Genomic DNA, 17,963 nt, shown 5'->3' with positions numbered 1-17,963 from the left:
ATACGTATCAGTATTTACTTATGTCTGTCTCCCCCTCTAGACTGTAAGCTCTTGGTGGGCAGGGAGCATGTCTATCAGCTCTACCGCAATAATAATAATAATGTTGGTATTTGTTAAGTGCTCACTACATGCCGAGCACTGTTCTAAGCGCTGGGGTAGAATCAGGGTAATCAGGTTGTCCCACGTGAGGCTCACAGTCAATCCCCATTTTACAGATGAGGTAAATGAGGCACCAGAAGCAAAGTGACTTGCCCGAAGTCACACAGCTAACAGGTGGCAGAGCCGGGATTAGAACCCATGACCTCTGACTCCTAAGTCTTTGCTCTTTCCACTGAGCCACGCTGCTTCCTTATACAAGTGTTCTCCCAAGCATTTAGTACACTGCTTTGCACTTTTGATTGAGGTAATGTGAAAAATACTGGAGACCCATTAATGAGAGGTAATGCAGTCTCTGTCCCATTCTGGGATCACAGTCTAAGTAGCAGGGAGACCAGGATAGTCGATTAGACTGTAAGCCCGTCAAACGGCAGGGACTGTCTCTATCTGTTGCCGACTTGTTCATCCCAAGCGCTTAGTACAGTGCTCTGCACATAGTAAGCGCTCAATAAATACTATTGAATTGAATTGAATTGAATTGATGAATTGGAGAGCAGTATGAAAAACAATTTGGCGTAGGGTGTTTTTTTTTCCAAAACACCTTAGCGGAGCCCCTGGAGTAAAGATGGGAGTTGAGGGTAGCTCTATGTGATCTTAAAGGGATAAATGAGGTGCTAAATGAGAAGTTTGGCCTTTGGAACTAATTAGCCTCACTTTCCTTGCCCACTGTCCTGGAGAAGATCCGGTCAGCCAACACCTCGAGGCCCTGCAGTTCTTGGGAGGGGCAAGCGGGGAGAAGCCTCTGGCCTCTCTCCAGTCTAGCCGCAGCCCCCAGAAGCAGCATGCCAGCTAGCACTTAATCTATACCGGGAGAGGTGCCATGCCGATGTTCTGTTGGTGAATGAAATACCTCCTCAAAAGACTGGAGAGAGGGGAGGGGAAAGGTTGGAAAAAGGTTGGCTACTTCCACTCATCAGGCCACACCTTCTCAGTCAGCCAGGACCTCTTCACAGATCCAATCAACCCACTGAGTCTCTCTCCAAAAGAGTCCCCTAAGGTCCCCAGGCCCTAGCAGCGGGTCTGGAATTGGACCCTGAACAGATTCCAGCTCTAGTAGAAGCTAAACAGAAAGTTGAAAGTCTGAGGGTGATGTGCCCTAATCCTCACTCTGCTATTTCCTGAAGCTATCTGGGAAAGTGAAGGCACAGTTTTGATTTAGAAACAGTATGATTTGGTGAGTCAAAGAACCTAGCTTCTAATCCCAGTTCCACCACATGTCTGCTGTGTGACCTTGGGCAAGTCACTTAACTTCTCTGGGCTTCAATTACCTCATCTGTAAAATGGGGATTAAGACTGTGAGCTCCATGTGGAACAGGGAGTGTGCTCCAGATAATTAACATGCATCTACCCCAGTGTTTAGAACAGTGCTTGGCACATAGTAAGCACTTAGCGAGTACCATAATTATTATTACTATTTTTATCCTCATTTCCTATAAAGTAGTGAGAGAAAGGTTGTAGGAAGAACAAACTCTCTTTGGGAGATTAAAAGGTTGAGGGAGTTCTCAATAACTATCTATGGTGGGGCTGAGCTGCTCTTCTGTGTTATCACTGAGGACAGGACAGGAGGAAAAAGGAAAGGGACAGTGTCCTATCTGATTATCTTGTACCTAATGCAGTGCTTAGCGCAAGAAACAGCATGGCCTAGTGGATACAGCCTGGCCTAGGAGTCAGAAGGTCCTGTCTTCTAAACCCAGCTCTGGCCCTTGTCTCCAATATGACCTTGGGCAAGTCACTTCACTTCTTTGAATCTCAGTTACCTCATCTGTAAAATGAGAATTAAGATTGTTAGCCCCATGTGGGACATAGACTGTGTCCAACCCGATTATCTTATATCTACCTCAGTGTTTAGTATAATGCCTGGCAAACAGAAAGTGCTTAACAAATACTATCATTATTATTATTATTATTTAGAAAAGCCATTAGAGAGAATGTCTGGACACTAAAGGTCATGAGATAGTGAAAAAGATTATCAGGGGATGGGTTGGAATCTACGCTGAAGATATCTGGGAAAGTTGAGGCAAAGTTTTGATTGGTGGAGGAAGACAGGACTACACTTTAGGTTTCAAGACTACCTCCAACTGAAACATTAGAGGGACTCTGAGATTGTCAGCTCAATATGGGCAGGGAACATGATAGCTAATTCTGTTGCACTGTACTCTCCCAAGGGCTTAGGACAATGATCTGCACAAAGCAGATGCTCAGTAAATACCATTGACGGGCTGATCCTTTGATTGTGTAACCCCACCTTCCAAAGAGGTTGGTTATTTGCATTTGAGGTTTGGCTGGTTTAGGAATGGAAAGACAACTAATGGCAAAATGAGCTTTAGAGACGGAAGTGAGTCTCAAAACTTTTACTCCACTGATGATGGCACTTACTGAGCACTTGCTATGTGCCAAGCACTCTGCTGATGCTGGGATAGATACAAACAACCCCCACTTCGGCACGATGGTCATTTGCCTTGGTAACCACCTCCTTTCCATCCTCCTTTATTCCAGGCCTGCCTTGAGAACAAAAATCCCTTCCAATGATACGCCTGAGCTGTGCAGGCTCAGCTTGATATGTACAGTGTGGTCCAAATCATTTGAAGTTTGCAGGTCACCAGCTGCCATGGTGTGTGTCAAACACCTGACCTGAATCTTTCCAATTAACTAATAATGTACTGCCCTCAGGTGATGTTGGCGACTCCTCTATTCTTCCCGCAGCAGGACAACTGGCGGACTTAGGGCCTTTGATGAGCTGCAGACTGTGACCTCTTGCTTGGTTAAGGGAATCAGTGAATAAGGCCCAGCTGTTGCTTGTAAGGTAGAGCTCTGGAGTGAAGGTTTAAAGAGAGTTCTAGAATGTAGTGAGCTCTTTTTCTAGCAGGAGATGGGTTGGGCAGGAGATGGGTTGGTTTAGTTTTCTTCCCTTTTTTGATCCCAGTCAGTTGTATGTAGCGAGTGCTTACTGTGTGCAGAGAACTGTATTAAATGTGTGGGGATGGTGCAGTATAACAGGTTTGGTAGACATCTTCTCTGCTTAGAAAGAGTTTCCCCTTGTTATTGTTAGTGGGTCTGTTCTGGGTTTAATGGTGGTCCAGGCTAAAGTTTTCAATGTCTTCACTGGGCTTCATCAACTGTTTAAGTGGCCTCTAAATTGGAAGGGACCTGAGGACCTTGTCCCCCCTATTCCCTCCACTCCTTAAAGTCAGGAAAGAGCCTCTGAATGGATTGGAGTGAGATGATATAGAGGGGTGGGCCTGTTCCCTAGAAGACTCATTCTTGGAGAAGCTGTCTGAACAAAAATGTAGAGGTATGGTTTTCATTTTCTTGTTATTTTGAGGGTTTGTCTTGTGTTTTCTGTTTCGCTTAGAATGTTCACCACCACTGGTTTTAGCAAAGGAGTCCCAAAACTTCGTGGAGCCAAGGTGCCTGCTCTCCTCCCTCAGTGATGATGAGATGAGTTGGGCATGGGAGCATATGCTGCTCAGAAGGGTCTCGGTGGTATTCTCTCGCATCCTGAATCCTGGCCAGCTATGTCGCTAGGTTGCTGAGGAGCACAGGGAAGAGAGTTTGGATAGGTCATTGTTCCTGGAACACCAGATCTGAGGCGTGTCTGACTGGCAGGTAGTTGTTCCTTCCTACTCTCTGCCTGAACTCTAAACCCCAGTTCTAAGTGGGCTGCTCTGTGGGGGACTTTTGGTTGAAATATTAACAGTGGCTGTTTTGTGGGATGCGTTTTGTCTTGTGCTGTTGAGTTGTCCCTGACACGTAGCGACTCCATGGACATATCTTTCCCCAAATGCCCCATTCTACATCTCCAATCATTCTGGTAGTGATCCTTAGAGTGTTTTTGATTAAAAATACAGAAGCGGTTGACCATTGCCCTCTTCCAGGCAGTAAATGTGAATCTCTGTCCTTGATTCTTTCCTATGCCACTGCTGTCCAGCACAGGTGTTTTGACATGTAGCAGATTGCCTTCCACTTGTTCACCACTGCCCAAGCTAGGAATGGAATGGGTATGCTTCTGTTTAACCCTTCTTTCCAGTAGCTGAAACTGGGAGAACACTGGAAACTCTCTAGGTGCGATCCTGAGTGGGTAGGGGTGGATGTGCTAGGCAAGAGTTGTTCTCCAAGATCTTTATTTGAGCAGCTCTACTTAAGAATGTAATGTTTGCTCTGGCAGGACAAAGGATTTGGATACAGACTCTACTACATATTCATTTAATTATTATGGCATCTAAATGCTTACTCTGTGTAAGGCACTGTACTAAGAGCTGGGGGTGGATGTAAGCAAATCAGGTTGGACCTAGTTCCTGTCCACATGGGGCTCTCAGTCTTAATCCCGCTTTTTACTGAGTCACAGTAAAGACCATGCTGCTGCTTCGTTGTAGAAGAGAATGCCTTTACATGAATTCACATGGAGCAGCTCTTTAAAGGGCAAGGAAAACATGTCTTGCTTCTGTTATACCTTCCCAATTGCTTAGTAGAGTGCTTTGTGCTCAGAAAATACCACTGATGACTTTTATTTTTGCAAGGCAGCTGTATGTGATACAGTCTGGTGTGGTAGCTTTGTGCCCCCAGGTGGTTAATCTGATATTTGGGGTCTAGTCAAAGTGAACAAGCAAGACGGGGCCATTGACTTCAAATTGTTTTCTAAAACATTCTTGGTCAATGGGCTTCTCCAGTTGACACCCTGGAACCAGGATCCATTCTGATTGACAAGGTCACCTTCAGAAGTCCCCTCCCCCAGGGGCCACAAACCAAGTAATTAGGAAGTCAGGGGCGTCATTCGTTCCAAACTTTCTTGACCCATAAATTCCAGTGTCCAGGTGTTCATGACCTAGTGTTGTCCAACCCCTCTAAGCCCCTCGGTGATTCAAGGGTTAGCCTTTTTCTCGTCATTCCAGGGTCCCTCAGCCTCTAGCTGGCAGTGCAGTGATTGAGAAGCCACTTGGTTCAGTCTGGTGACAAGAGCTGCCCCTAACCCAGCCTCACACTTTCTATACCTCCCTACCCTTCCCTACCTAATCCCCAAGGCTCTATTGAGGGGGCAAATGAGACAGTTGGGCAGGAAAGCACTATAAATCCTAAGCAGGATTGACTCTGGGAATTCCATCAGCTGGGCTCATGTGAAATGTGTGACAGACTCTGATGCAACGCCTCAACCCCAACAAAGTTCATCTTCTACTTGGATATAAAGCAAGACTCCTTCAATATGCCTTCAGTTCCATTAAAAAAACAAAACACTAGGATGTGACCTTTTATCCATTTTGAAACTGGCCACAAAAGGCGGGAAGGTAAATCAACATGAAGATGGATTTTTTTTTTCCCTTGTTCCTTTCTATTTCATTAAAAGATGCATGGGAATACCTCCCAGATGTTGCTCTGATCCTCTAAGATCACTACATTGTGGAACAGAACAGTTGATATCTCTAGAACCCCTGTAGTGTGACTTTCATCTTTTTTTTTTAAAGACACCCTCTCCTCTACTCCCTCATGTTCATTCTCCTCTTCCATCCTCAGCAAGAACCAGCAGGATTATAAGGGGCTCCTGGGGCAGAGGGCTAAGACCAAGAAACAAAACAGAAAGTAAGTAGAGGCTCAAAGGGGCATGAAAAATCAATAAGGTAAAAATGGTCCTTTTTCATCTCATGGATTTTTGATGTTCCCTTGCCTGTGGTTAACTTGGCTTCCCTTTTTTTCCCCCCTCCTGCCTGCTCAGTGCTTTTTTGGATCTCTTCCCATTCCCAATATTTAAGATCTCCCGCTATTTGCCAATTGGGATACAGTCTCTCTCTCTCCCCTCGCAACCCCACTTCCTTCAATCCTGTTTTCTCAGAATTTAAAGCCAGCAGTTGATAAGACAAACTTTCCCCTAAGTCCTTTCCAGAAATTGTTTGGGACCCAAGTTTTACTTTAGCTCCATGTACATCTCAACGAGACATAATAACAATAATAATAATAATGGTATTGTGAAGCACTTGCTAGGTGCCTTGGCACTTGCCTAATTACACTGTTCTAAGCACTGGGATAGTTAAAAGTTAATCAGGTCAGACACAGTCTCTGTCCCACATGGGGCTCACACATCCTCACTTTACAGATGAGGTAACTGAGGTCCAGATAAGTGAAGTGACTTGCTCAAGTTCACACAGCAGGCATGTGGCAGAGCCAGGATTCCTTACCCTTCCTAATTACCCCCTTTGGATCAACCACAGTAGGACTATTAATCCCTTTGTAGACCAGGGATTGTGATGAAGAGCAGGGTCTCTGTAGTTGGTATATTTAGGTCTCCCCTTAGAAAGAATCTCAGGAAAGCCAACGAAAATGGGAATTGAAAATATGTTTGAGTTTAAGGTTTTGGCTTATTGGCCCCAGGCACATTGGCTGCCTTTAAATCAGGTGTGTTTCTCCAGTGCAGAAGAGTGAGGTTCCTGAGAAAGCAAATGGAAACCTCTGCACTCATTCCCAGAACCACATCTTCGAGGTTGCTAATGGGAAATCAAACAGCTTGATGAATGAATCTATCTTGGGGGTGCTGAAAGTAGGAATTACTGAAATCTCCGAGACCTAGTTCTCAAGAATCTTGTGGTCTTCAAGGTATCTATTAGATGTTTGCAAATTAGCCTTCTACCCATTGCCTGGAATTTAATTTGAAATGGGTGGGGGTTGAAGGTGGGTGGAAAGCTGCTTTTTCTATTGTCTTCCTTGGTAGTGGATCTGGAAGGAGAGGGATTAGGGATAGGGGAGGATGGTAGCAATGTCAAGAAAAATTAAGTAAAATCCATTTGCAGATTTGACTTGGCTTTTTTTTTCCCAAAGCTTCTTTGAGCCTTTTGCTTGTTTATTTATTTAGATTTAAAATCTGCTTAGCAAGCACACCTTTTGAATTATTGGCATTCCCTAACTGTCTGACTCAGGTCACTTTGTTTTTTCCAGGGTACTAATCTGAAGAAAACTGATTAACTGTGTTATAGTTAGTCATTTATTATTCTAAAAGGTGACATGCACACAAAAAAACTCATTAAGTCAACCCCACTTCATTCCTTCCCTGTCACCATATCTTGGTCTCTATCATGCATTGACGACAATAATGAGGTTTTTCAGAATACCAATTCTTATTGGTCCCTAGATGGTGCAAGTACTTTGCTTTCCCTTCTGCAACCTCTGTCCAGATGTACTGATCCACATTTTCCCACTTGTTTCCCTTGCTCTGGGTTTGGTGCAAATTATTTTGCAATATACATTGGTATGCTCTGCTTGGCAAATGCGCAAAGCTGATTCAAGGCAAGCTAGGAACAAATTAGACAATAAATTTCCATTTAATTGACTTCATTCTCTGCTTTACTAATCAGCTTCCTCCCCTAGAGCTGGGAAGAAATCTATCATCTTGTGTCCATATTCTGGCTCCTTTTTTCCTGCCTGGTTTATGATCTGGATGGCTTGAAGAGAGGCAATTCCTATGTGTTCTGCTTTTATTCATTCCACTTCCAAATCTTTCTAGAGAGCTGTTTCTGATTCTTTCTTTTTTCTTTCTCTTCCATTTTTATGATGATTTCTTGTAGCAGATTTTGTTTCCTCTTCATCTGTTTAGAAGGAACTCCTTACTATTTGCTAGACAACCCTGAAAAGACACATGCCACATATCCCAGTACAGAGAGAAGCAGGGGTACAAGCCGGCGAACACAGCAGTCAAACAGATGGCTAAGGGCCAGCGAGTTCAGCGTATTGCTCTTTGCATTCATGTCGTCTCTTTCCATTGAACCAAGCGCTCTCTGAAGGAGTGGAGTAAGATGGAATTTAAGGGCTTACTCTCTGATAAGGGGATAGAGGCGATACAATCAGAGAGAGCACAGTCCCTCTCCCTCATGGGACTTAGACTTTAAGGAGAAGCGAGGAAAGGAATGGAATGCCTATCTTACAAATGAGGAAACTGAGGCTCAGAGAGGTTAAGTGACATGCCCAAGGTCACATAACAGGCAAGTGGCAGAGTCAGGATTTGAACCCAGGTCCCCTGATTCCCAGACCTGTGCTCTTTCCACTAGGCCACACTGCTTCTCAAAGCTATCTTTTTCAATAAAGAAGAATTGGGTAAGAAATATTTTATTTCCATTAGCTCTCTATTCTTTTTCCCATCTTTCCCTACATGGACATGTGCCTGTGCACACGGTGAGAAATATAAAAGAATACTGGGCTTTAGGCCCCTGATAACTGGAATGCAAGTGCTGTGCTGGATGTCTGCTTTGGCTCTAATGGATTCCATCCTAAGGGTGAGTGCTGTTGGGGAGGGGAAAAAAAGCAATTCAGATGTATAATTCAGATGAAGATATTTAAAAATGAAACAATACGAGGCCATTTCCAAGTGGGAGCGACACATCCTACTGGAACTAGTAGCATATCAGCTAGAGAAAAGTGCACCGTCATTTGTTTTTAATGCAAAGATTCCCATCTTGCAAACTCACACAGACACTCCTGCCTCACAGGGTTTGCAACATCAGCGGGCATTGGGAGAGACCCGGAGAACAGGGCGTTTTGAGTACATACCTGCGTCTCCCATAAATTGCACATTAAAATAGGCCATAATTAAAATGTTAATTGATAGTATGAAAATCATTAAGCTGTTTGGAATGCTTCTCAGGAAGCTGTATTTTGATGCTCTGAAGTCAGGGTTGGACTAGATTTTTTTTTTTTCCCTCTGGTGAAATATAGCTCATTGAGGACATGGCTCCAAATGGTGATTTATCTTCCTAACTGGCAGGAGGCCTGGAATAAATATGAATGATAATATTTATGGGAGGTAGTTGTAAAATACCGGGGAGAAGATGCTGAATTCTGATACCAGCATGCTTTGCTTGGCCAAACATTTTGTGGAGTGGCAGAAAATAAAAGGCTACGGTGTCAGTGAGCCTAGATCTGTGGAGAAGAAAGAGGAACATATCTGAGACACTGAGGCAAAATTCAGTCAGTCGTGGCTTTGGTAAGCAAGATGGGACCTTGGTGTCTAAGAAGAGTTGATTCATCTAGAAGCCGTTTACTTCTACTGGGGGTTATAGGGTCAGATCTAATTATCCAGCTCTTCACTTCTATTCATAGTTCCTTTCTCCAGCCAACTCAGAGGGGCCTCACAAATATTAAGCCAAATCCCTAGGTCCCAGGTTTCTCCTTGATTTCATTCATTTTATGATATTTGTGCCTACAATGTGTCAAATACTGTTCTAAGCGCTGGAGTAGGTATGAGTTAATTAGATCACAGTCCCTTCCTATCCTAAATGGGGCTCGCAGTCTAAGTAGGAGGGAGATATTCAATCCCCATTTTAGAGTTGAGGAAATTAAGGCACCCAGAAGTGAAGTGACTTGCCCAAGGTCACACAGCAAGCAATTGGCAGAGGCACATTAGAAGCCGGGCCCTTCAACTCCCAGGCCCAGGCTCTGGCCCCTAGGCCTTTCTGCTTCTCCAGTCCTTCACAAGGCCAAGCACTTTAGGAAACTGCACTCTCTCTAAGTCACTAGAGGGGCATTTTGGAAGTTATTACTCTCCCTTCCCCCTCACCCTTGTCCATCTGGACAAATAAAAAGACCGGATGTGATCTCCACTCTGTTGACCTTCATTGTAGTCTGGGGCTTGATGCTACACTGTCTCCACACTCCATCTGCCAGTCTCTCTGAGGACACATTAGCCTTCTTGATTTGGTTTTCTACTTCTTTGCTAGGCCACGCAGGACTGGACAGTAGGCTGCCTAAGAGCTCATTGTCCACTGACAGTCCCCTACTTTCAGTTCTCTGTTCCCAGGGAAATCTTTGATTGCATGGGAGGATTCCATACTGCAGGTTAATGGCTTTGGTCTCTCTTAAGCTGTCTGAAGCATTAGGTTGATCGTTGCCTTTAGGGTGTGAGGGGAGAAGGGATTTGTGAACTCACAAAATAGAAGCAGCATTGCCTAGTGGATAGAGAGTGGGCCTGGGAGTCAGAGGATCATCGGTTCTAATACCAACTCCAGCACTTGTCTGCTTTGTGACCTTGGGCAAATCATTTCACTTCTTTGTGCCTGTTACCTCATCTGTAAATGGGGATTGAGACTGTAAGCCCCATATGGGTCAGGGTGTGTATTCAACCCGATTTGCACCTTCTAGACTTAGCATCTTATGGGTAGGGATTGTCACTCTTCATGGGTGTACTTTCCCAAGCGCTTGGTACGGTGCTCTGTGCACAGTAAGCACTTAATAAATATGATTAAGTGAATGAGAGGTTTGTGTGATTGGCCATTTCAGTAGTTCTGGGTGGAAGGATCAGTGAGAGAGGGGGGCATTCAGAGTGAGCTGCATTTTTTGTTTTGTTTAATGGTATTTTAGTGTTTACTGTGTTTTCAGTAGTGATACTGGTATTACGAGTTCTAAGCACTGAGGTAGATACAAGGTAATCAGGTTGGACACCATCTATGTCTCACATGGGTCTGTCATAAACCCCATCTTACAGATGAGGTAACTAAGGCACAGAGAAGTGAAGTGAGTTGCCCAAGGTCACTCAGCAGACAAGTGGCAGAGCCAGGACTAGAAGCCAGGTCCTTCCCAAGCCCGTGCTCTATCCCTAAGCCACGATGCCTCGCTGTGTCTGACTAGGATAGTTCACAGGAGGGGAGAAGAAAGCCAGGGAATAGTCCTATCCCTGTAGGTCTTTTATGAAGTCATCTTTCATATTCTTGGGGCATTGGTTAAAAGGAGACACTGTGAGTATGTTCTTAAATCATGGGAGAGTTCATTCAAATCTCAGCTGTTGAGGGAGTGGGGGAGAGGAGAGAAGGAGCAGTTGCTGAAGATACAGGGCTGTGGCTACCAGCGACCAGAGACAGCAGACAACAAGTTCTGATAAGGGATTGGCTGTCATTGGTACAGACAAACAATAATAATGATAATGGTACTTGTTAATCACTTACTTTGTGCGAGACACTGTTCTAAGCACTGGGGTAGATACAAGTTAATCAGGTTGGACGTACTCCCTGTCCTTCATGGGGCTCACTGTTAATCCCCTTTTTACAGATGAGGTAACTGAGGCCCAGAGAAGTTAAGTGACTTGCCCCAAGTCATATGGCAGACGTGGTGAAGCTGAGATTAGAACCTAGGCCCCGGTTCTAGCCACTAAGCCAGGCTACTTCTCAAAATTTGACCAAAGCCAAAGGAGCACCGTACGGCACGATGGAGGGGAGTCTACAGCTTGACTGGACCCTGAGATGTGCAGGATATTTGACCGGTCGGTTCCTCTCTGGGTTTGCCCTTCCTATTTTCATCTCCGGAATATCCTTCCTCAAATGGCAGAAGCCACCTTCCTAACTATCAGACACTGCAGTTTAGCTCCAGCTCTCTGGAAGCTAGTCAATCAGTTTAATCTATCGGGCACTTATTGAGCAGTTGGGAGAGTTGTGTAGAGCAAGTAGTCACGATCCCTACCCTCAAGGAACTTACAATCAAGGGGAATCCTAGAGCGGTGAGCAGGGTGCTTCAATCCTTCTCCATTCCCTCATGAATTCTGTCTCTGGGAGGCAGCCAGAGTTGGGATGTTTGATTCATCCGTTTGTTAACAAGTGCTGAGATCAAATGACAGAGCAGGAAAAACAAAGCAGTTGCAGGAAAGCTGTTCAATTTCTCACATGCTCCTGGGGCTGCCGACCAGCTAGGCTCTCCAGGGTCCGTTCCCCAGATAGTTTCCCCCTTTGTAAGGGTAAACGCTGGGGTGATTCACTCTCACTGTTTACTAGCATAGGGATGGTGTGAGCCCACAGAAATCACGTGTAATTCCCACCTGTGTATTCTCTCCCAGCAAGCCAGCCAACCTCCCCTCCTCACTGGGAAACATGACTGAGGCATTCATTTATTCAGTTGTATTTATTGAGTGCTTACTGTGTGCAAAGCACTGTACTAAGTGCTTGGAATGTACAATTCGGCAACAGATAGACAATCCCTGCCCAACCACGGGATTACAGTCTAAAAGGGGAAGACAGACAGCAAAACGAATAGGCATCAATACCATCAAAATAAATAGAATCATAGATATAAGATCTATTGTGAGTGCCCCGATGGGAAAATAACCAAGCCCTGTGAAATCGATCTTATTTGAATGCTTACTCTGTGCAGAGCACTGTTCTAAATGCTTGAGAATGAAAAATAACAGAGTTGGTAGATACATTCCCCGCCTACAACAAGTTTACAGCCTAGAGGAGGAGACAGACATTAATGTAAATAACTTACAGATATGTACATTAGTGACATGGGGCTGAGGAAAGGATGAATAAAGGGTGCAAAGGAAATACAGAAGGGAGTGGGAGAAAAGGAAATGAGGGCTTAGTCAGGGAAAACCTCTTGGCGGAGATGTGCTTTTTAAAAAGGTTTCCAAGATGGGGAAGGTGATGATCTGTCGGATATATAGTGGGAGGGTGTTGCAGGATGTGGGCGAGAGGTCGGCAGTGAGATAGATGAGATTGAGGTACAGTGAGTAAGTTGGCCTTAGAGGAGCGAAGGAAATAGCTTTCAGAGCTGGCCAGGCCCAGTACTCAGGTCAAGAGACCAGAAGCCTGTGTCGTTGACACTGAGCCAAACTCAGTCAGACTTGGGTTGATCAGGCATCATCCTGCTGCTTATGTCTCCCTGCTGAAAGGAGAGGAAGGGAGCAAAGTTCAGACCTTCATTCCTATACTTGGAATTCAATGAGAAGTGTACATTTAAACAGATGCCCAAAGCCTACACAGTGGGGCTGGTTGGGGGGGGTGGGGGGGGGGCAAACTTCTTAAGGGCCCTGAATTTTTTTTTTTTAATTACAGGGCATGGACCTGGAAAATCTGGGCAGTGTTGGGTTTTCTGGTAGAACACCCGCTTCATCTTGAGGTGGGCTTTAATTGGGCTCCTCCAGTACATCTGGAAGTTCTCTTGATCTTCTGCTGCCCCAGGGGAGGGGAGAAGAGTATGGAATGTACCATTCTGGAGTGAGATTTAGACTGCCTGGCATGCTTGGGGTACAGTCCAGCACAGGGGCACCAATTAGATGTGTTTACTAGACCTTAAGGGAGCCAAACCACTTCACGGGGCAACAAATGCTTGGAGATGGGAATTGGAGCAAACCAGTGTGGGCTCGTTGAGACTAAGAAGGCCACACCAAGTTTAGCCACCAACTACATCCCAGAGCAGAGGGTATAGATCAGACCTCCAAGGGCTTAGATCTGGTTCTAAAAAGGTGGACGTTACTGGGATTGTCATGGAAGTGACCGGCCTCTCACGTGTCTTGAAGGTGGATGGGGGGACCAGATCCAAAGCTGCTCTTCTGTAATGAGGTCACTTCAGCCTTTACAGCTGAGGGCCAGGGAAACTCTTGAGAGAAGCAGCGTGGCCTAATGGAGAAAGCATGGGCCCGGGTGTCAGAAAGACCTAGGTGCTAATCCTGGGTGTGCCTCTTGTCTGCTGTGTGACCTTGGGCAAGTCACTGAACTTCTCTGGGCTAGCTACCTCTTCTGTAAAATGGGGATTAAGATTGTGAGTCCCAAAAGAAACATGAACTGTGTCCAACATGATTAGCTTGTATCTACCCCAGTGCTCAGTACTCTGTCTGGAACACAAGCACTTGAATGCCATTTTAAAAAAACAAAGCAAGAAAGCAAATTACCCTCTTACCGTAACCTAGGTATGCTCTTCAACTCTGGCATCCCTAGCATTTGTCTTAATAGCTGTGTGGCTTAGTCGAAAGAACTCGGGCCTGGGAACCAGAGGACCTGAGTTCTAATCCTAAATCTGCCACTTGCTAACTGGATGACCTTAACTAAGCCACTTAACCTCTCTGGCCCACAATTTTCTCATCTGTACCATGGGAAGGCAGTACATCTGTTCTCCATCCTTCTTAGATTGCAAGGACCATGTGAGACAGGGACTACGTCTGAACGGATCAAATTGTATCTACCTAGTACTTCATGGTTGGCGCATAACATTTGTGAAGCACACACTTTTTTATTATTGTTACTCTTCGGTTTGCCACAGAGCTCCCTCTCCAGGTGCTATGTTGTTGACCTGCCAGGGGAAATTTCCTTTTGGGGAATGGAAAGTTGGGCATTAAGAGCAGAAAAAGGGGGACTTGGAGAGAAGGCTGCTGAGTGGGGGAAAAGGTCTTTAAACCAGATCAAATTGCCTTGACTCCACTATCCAACAAGCCCCATTGTTTGGGGTATACAATTAGGCAGGCTGGGTCTCCTGGGGGTATTGCACAGGCAACATTTCCTTTTAACTTTGCTTTACTAAAGCCAGATAATTCTTCTGTTTCTGCTTTCCTGGAGAAGATCTGTTTCCCTACCCGTGGCAAAGGGGAAAGTTAGATGAGAAAGATCGTGTTATGACCTTTCTCTCCCACTTTGGCCATCAGATGAAATACCAGAATGTTTCCCCTATCTTAAAATCTTCCTCTTCATTACAATAGTCTTGACTAATACCACACTCTTAGGCATCTCCACACATACATTCAAATGTACACATATAGCCTATCTGATCAGAAGGCCATGAAATCCCAGAATCATTATTTTTTAATCCATTTTACTATAGTGAAGGGGTAGGAAAGAGGGTAAATATTCCTCCCTACCCTCTTTTCCTTTTCTTTTCACAAATCATTCAAGAACAAATCTAAAACCATCAAATCTTCCCCACAGTAGGCCATCTAATATAGGAGACAGTCTTTCAGTTTATGATGTTTGCAGGTTCCATGACTCTTATTTTTCAAATTTGCTCTGCCCAGATGCATCCTTGACAGCAACAGTTAAATTTAAGTTAAATTTAAGTATACAAATCTGCATGAATCTTGGGACTGGATAGTTAAACTTTCTGGCATCAGCTTGGTGTCCTCCTCCTTTGGGTTTCATTTATGGTAGGAGGTGAATCATTGTGGTCACTGGGCCAATGCCAGAAAGAACAAGGATATGCAGCGCCATGAACCATTGGATCACATTCTTGAATTTTAGTTAACTCTTTTCAAATTAGGCAAAATCTGAGGACCAGTGAGAACATTACATTTGTGGATGTGTTCCCGAGACATTTTCTTAGATTCTATCATTTTCTATCACGGGCATAAAGAGCCTTTTCTCAATGTCCGGGGGACTTTGCCCTCTAATATTCTGCGATCTGCATTTACCAATGTAAATATGTGATCTGCCTGGATTGTAATCTTGGCATACTGTTTTTATCATCTACTGATTAAAATGCAGCATGGTCTCCTGGATAAAGCACGGGCCTGGAAGTCATGAGGACCCGAGTTCTAGTCCCAGCTCTGCCACTTGTCTGCTCTGTGAGTTTGGGCAAGTCACTTCACTTTTCTGAGCCTCAGCTCATCTGTAAAATAAGGATTAAGACTGTGAGTCCCGTGTGGGTCAAGAACTCTGTCCAACCTGATAAATTTGTCTCTACCCTAACACTCTGTATAGTGCCTGGCCCACAGTAAGCGCTTTACAAATACCATAAAAAAGTGAAAATACCAAAATGTGGCTTGCTGGATAATGGAGGACAAGGCTGTTGGTCTGACTTTGGAGTGTGATGTTTTTTCTGGAGGATGACTTTTATAAATTTAAGTTAAATTCTTTTACAACCAGAGAACAGTGGGCTTTTGGAACTGTTCCCTTCTGGGAACAGATAATGATGGGTATTTGTTAAGTCCTTACTATGTGCCAAGCACTGTTCTAAGCACTGGGATAGATACAAGGTAATCAGGTTGTCCCACATGGGGATCACAGTCTTAATCCCCATTTTACAGATGAAGTCACTGAGGCACGGAGATGTCAAGTGAGTGGCCCATTTCACAGAGCTGATAAATGGCAGAGCCGGGATTAGAACTCATAACCTCCGACACTCAAGTCTGTGCTCTTTCTGCTAAGCCACGGCGCTTCCTATGAGGTCACTATAATCGGCCGTTGTGGGCAGGAAACGTCTTCCAATTCTATCGTACTCTCCCAAGAACTTAGGAGGAGCTCAGTAAATGACGCCGATGATGAATCGGCCATCCAGTGAGCGAACATGAAGGCCTACCTAAAACCCGTGATGCTGCTACGCTGAGTTCTCTCTGCCTCCTCACCTGATTTCAAACGGGTGTGCATCCGCTCAAGAATATGGAAGACTTCAGGTCTAGAAAAGGAAGCCTGGTGTCAAAGAACTTGGCCACGGCTCTAGAGGCAGACGTGTACCGAAGAGTTAGTGTACAGGCATTTTGATGTGCCTCTCCCCACCACCTTAATCACAAGAAAACTGGCCGTGTGCATAGTGCTGATTTTTTCCCCAGGCCCAGTCGCCGTTGTGCGTTTTAGTTCGTCCAAATGCGTCTCTCTGCAAACTCCTAGAGCAGGTGAGGGGTCGACCAGATCTCTCCCAAGCTTGGCAAGTGGCTAGTGTTTCCACGGATGCTGCAGAGACCCGAAGTATACATATTGAGTGTACGGTGGGGACCAGATTGAGGCAGACCTCACGGAGTTGTGCGTAGTCTCGACGATTTATCGCAAGTCTCTCTCTGCGAAGGGCCAGCCCCGTTCTGGAACCTCCCGTCCCTTTGAGGAGGAGGGCATCGGGAGGCTCCGGCGTGGGTGTTTTGCAAACTCTGCTGGGCCGGGGTGGGTTGGCGCCCCGCAGGTGGGCCGGGCACCAGGAGGGCCATGGAGGGGGGAGCAGCCCCGCAGGAGTGGCGGCCCCGCAGAGAAAGCACTTAATGTTGGTATTTGTTAAGCGCTCACTATGTGCGGAGCACTGATCTAAGCGCTGGGGGAGATCCGGGGTCATCAGGTTGTCCCACGGGAGGCTCACAGTTAATCCCCATTTTCCAGATGAGGTGACTGAGGCCCAGTGAAGTGACTTGCCCACGGTCACACAGCTGACAAGTGGCAGAGCCGGGATTCGAACCCATAATAATAATAATGTTGGTATTTGTTAAGCGCTTACTATGCGCAGAGCACTGTTCTAAGCGCTGGGGGAGATCCGGGGTCATCAGGTCGTCCCACGGGAGGCTCACAGTTAATCCCCATTTTCCAGATGAGGTCGCTGAGGCCCAGAGAAGTGAAGTGACTTGCCCGCAGTCCCACAGCTGCCAAGGGGCAGAGGCGGGATTCGAACCCATGACCTCGGACTCCCAAGCCCGGGCTCTCGCCACGGAGCCACGCACTTGCGGCTGGCCTTGGGCCTCCCGAAGCTTTGCGTGGGAAGAGGTGCCCGCGCCGGCCGGCAGGGGGCGGGGTGGAGAAGAGCGAGTGGCTCCGGCCCGTCAACCGGCCCTCTCCAGCAGGGGGCGTGGTGGTGGAGGGGGCGGGGCCCGGGGGAAGGGGGAAGGGGCCGGGCCGCAGCGAGTCGACCCGTCCCAGCCGCGAAGGGGAGCGATCCAGAAGGGGGCGGGGCGGAGCGAGTGGCCCTGCCCCAGCTGGGAACCCACCCTTTCCGCCAGGGGGCGTCACCTTAGGAGGGGGCGCGGCGAGTCGCCCAGCCGTGAACCCAGCCTTTCCACCAGGGGGCGTGATTTTAGGAGGGGGCGCAGCGAGTCGCCCAGTCCCAGCCGGGAACGGGACCTCTCCAGCAGGGGGCGTGTCCCTAGGGGGCGGGGAGCAGCGAGTCGACTGGGCACCCAGCCTTCGCACCAGGGGGCGGGACCGGGGGGGGGGGGCGCAGCTGTGAAGCGGCCCTCCCAAGCGGGGGACGCGGCCTCGGAGGGGCGGGGCGCAGCGAGTCGCCCGCCCGGGAACCCAGCCTTTCCAGGAAGGGGCGGGGCCTTGGAAGAAGGGGACGGGGCTCAGCGAGTCGACCGGTCCCGGCCGCGACTCGGCCCTCTCCAGCAGAGGGCG

Source organism: Ornithorhynchus anatinus, chromosome 2, assembly GCF_004115215.2.
Source record: "Ornithorhynchus anatinus isolate Pmale09 chromosome 2, mOrnAna1.pri.v4, whole genome shotgun sequence".
Lineage (NCBI taxonomy): Eukaryota > Metazoa > Chordata > Mammalia > Monotremata > Ornithorhynchidae > Ornithorhynchus > Ornithorhynchus anatinus.
The sequence above is the reverse complement of the archived record's forward strand: the minus strand, read 5'-3'. Positions refer to the sequence as shown.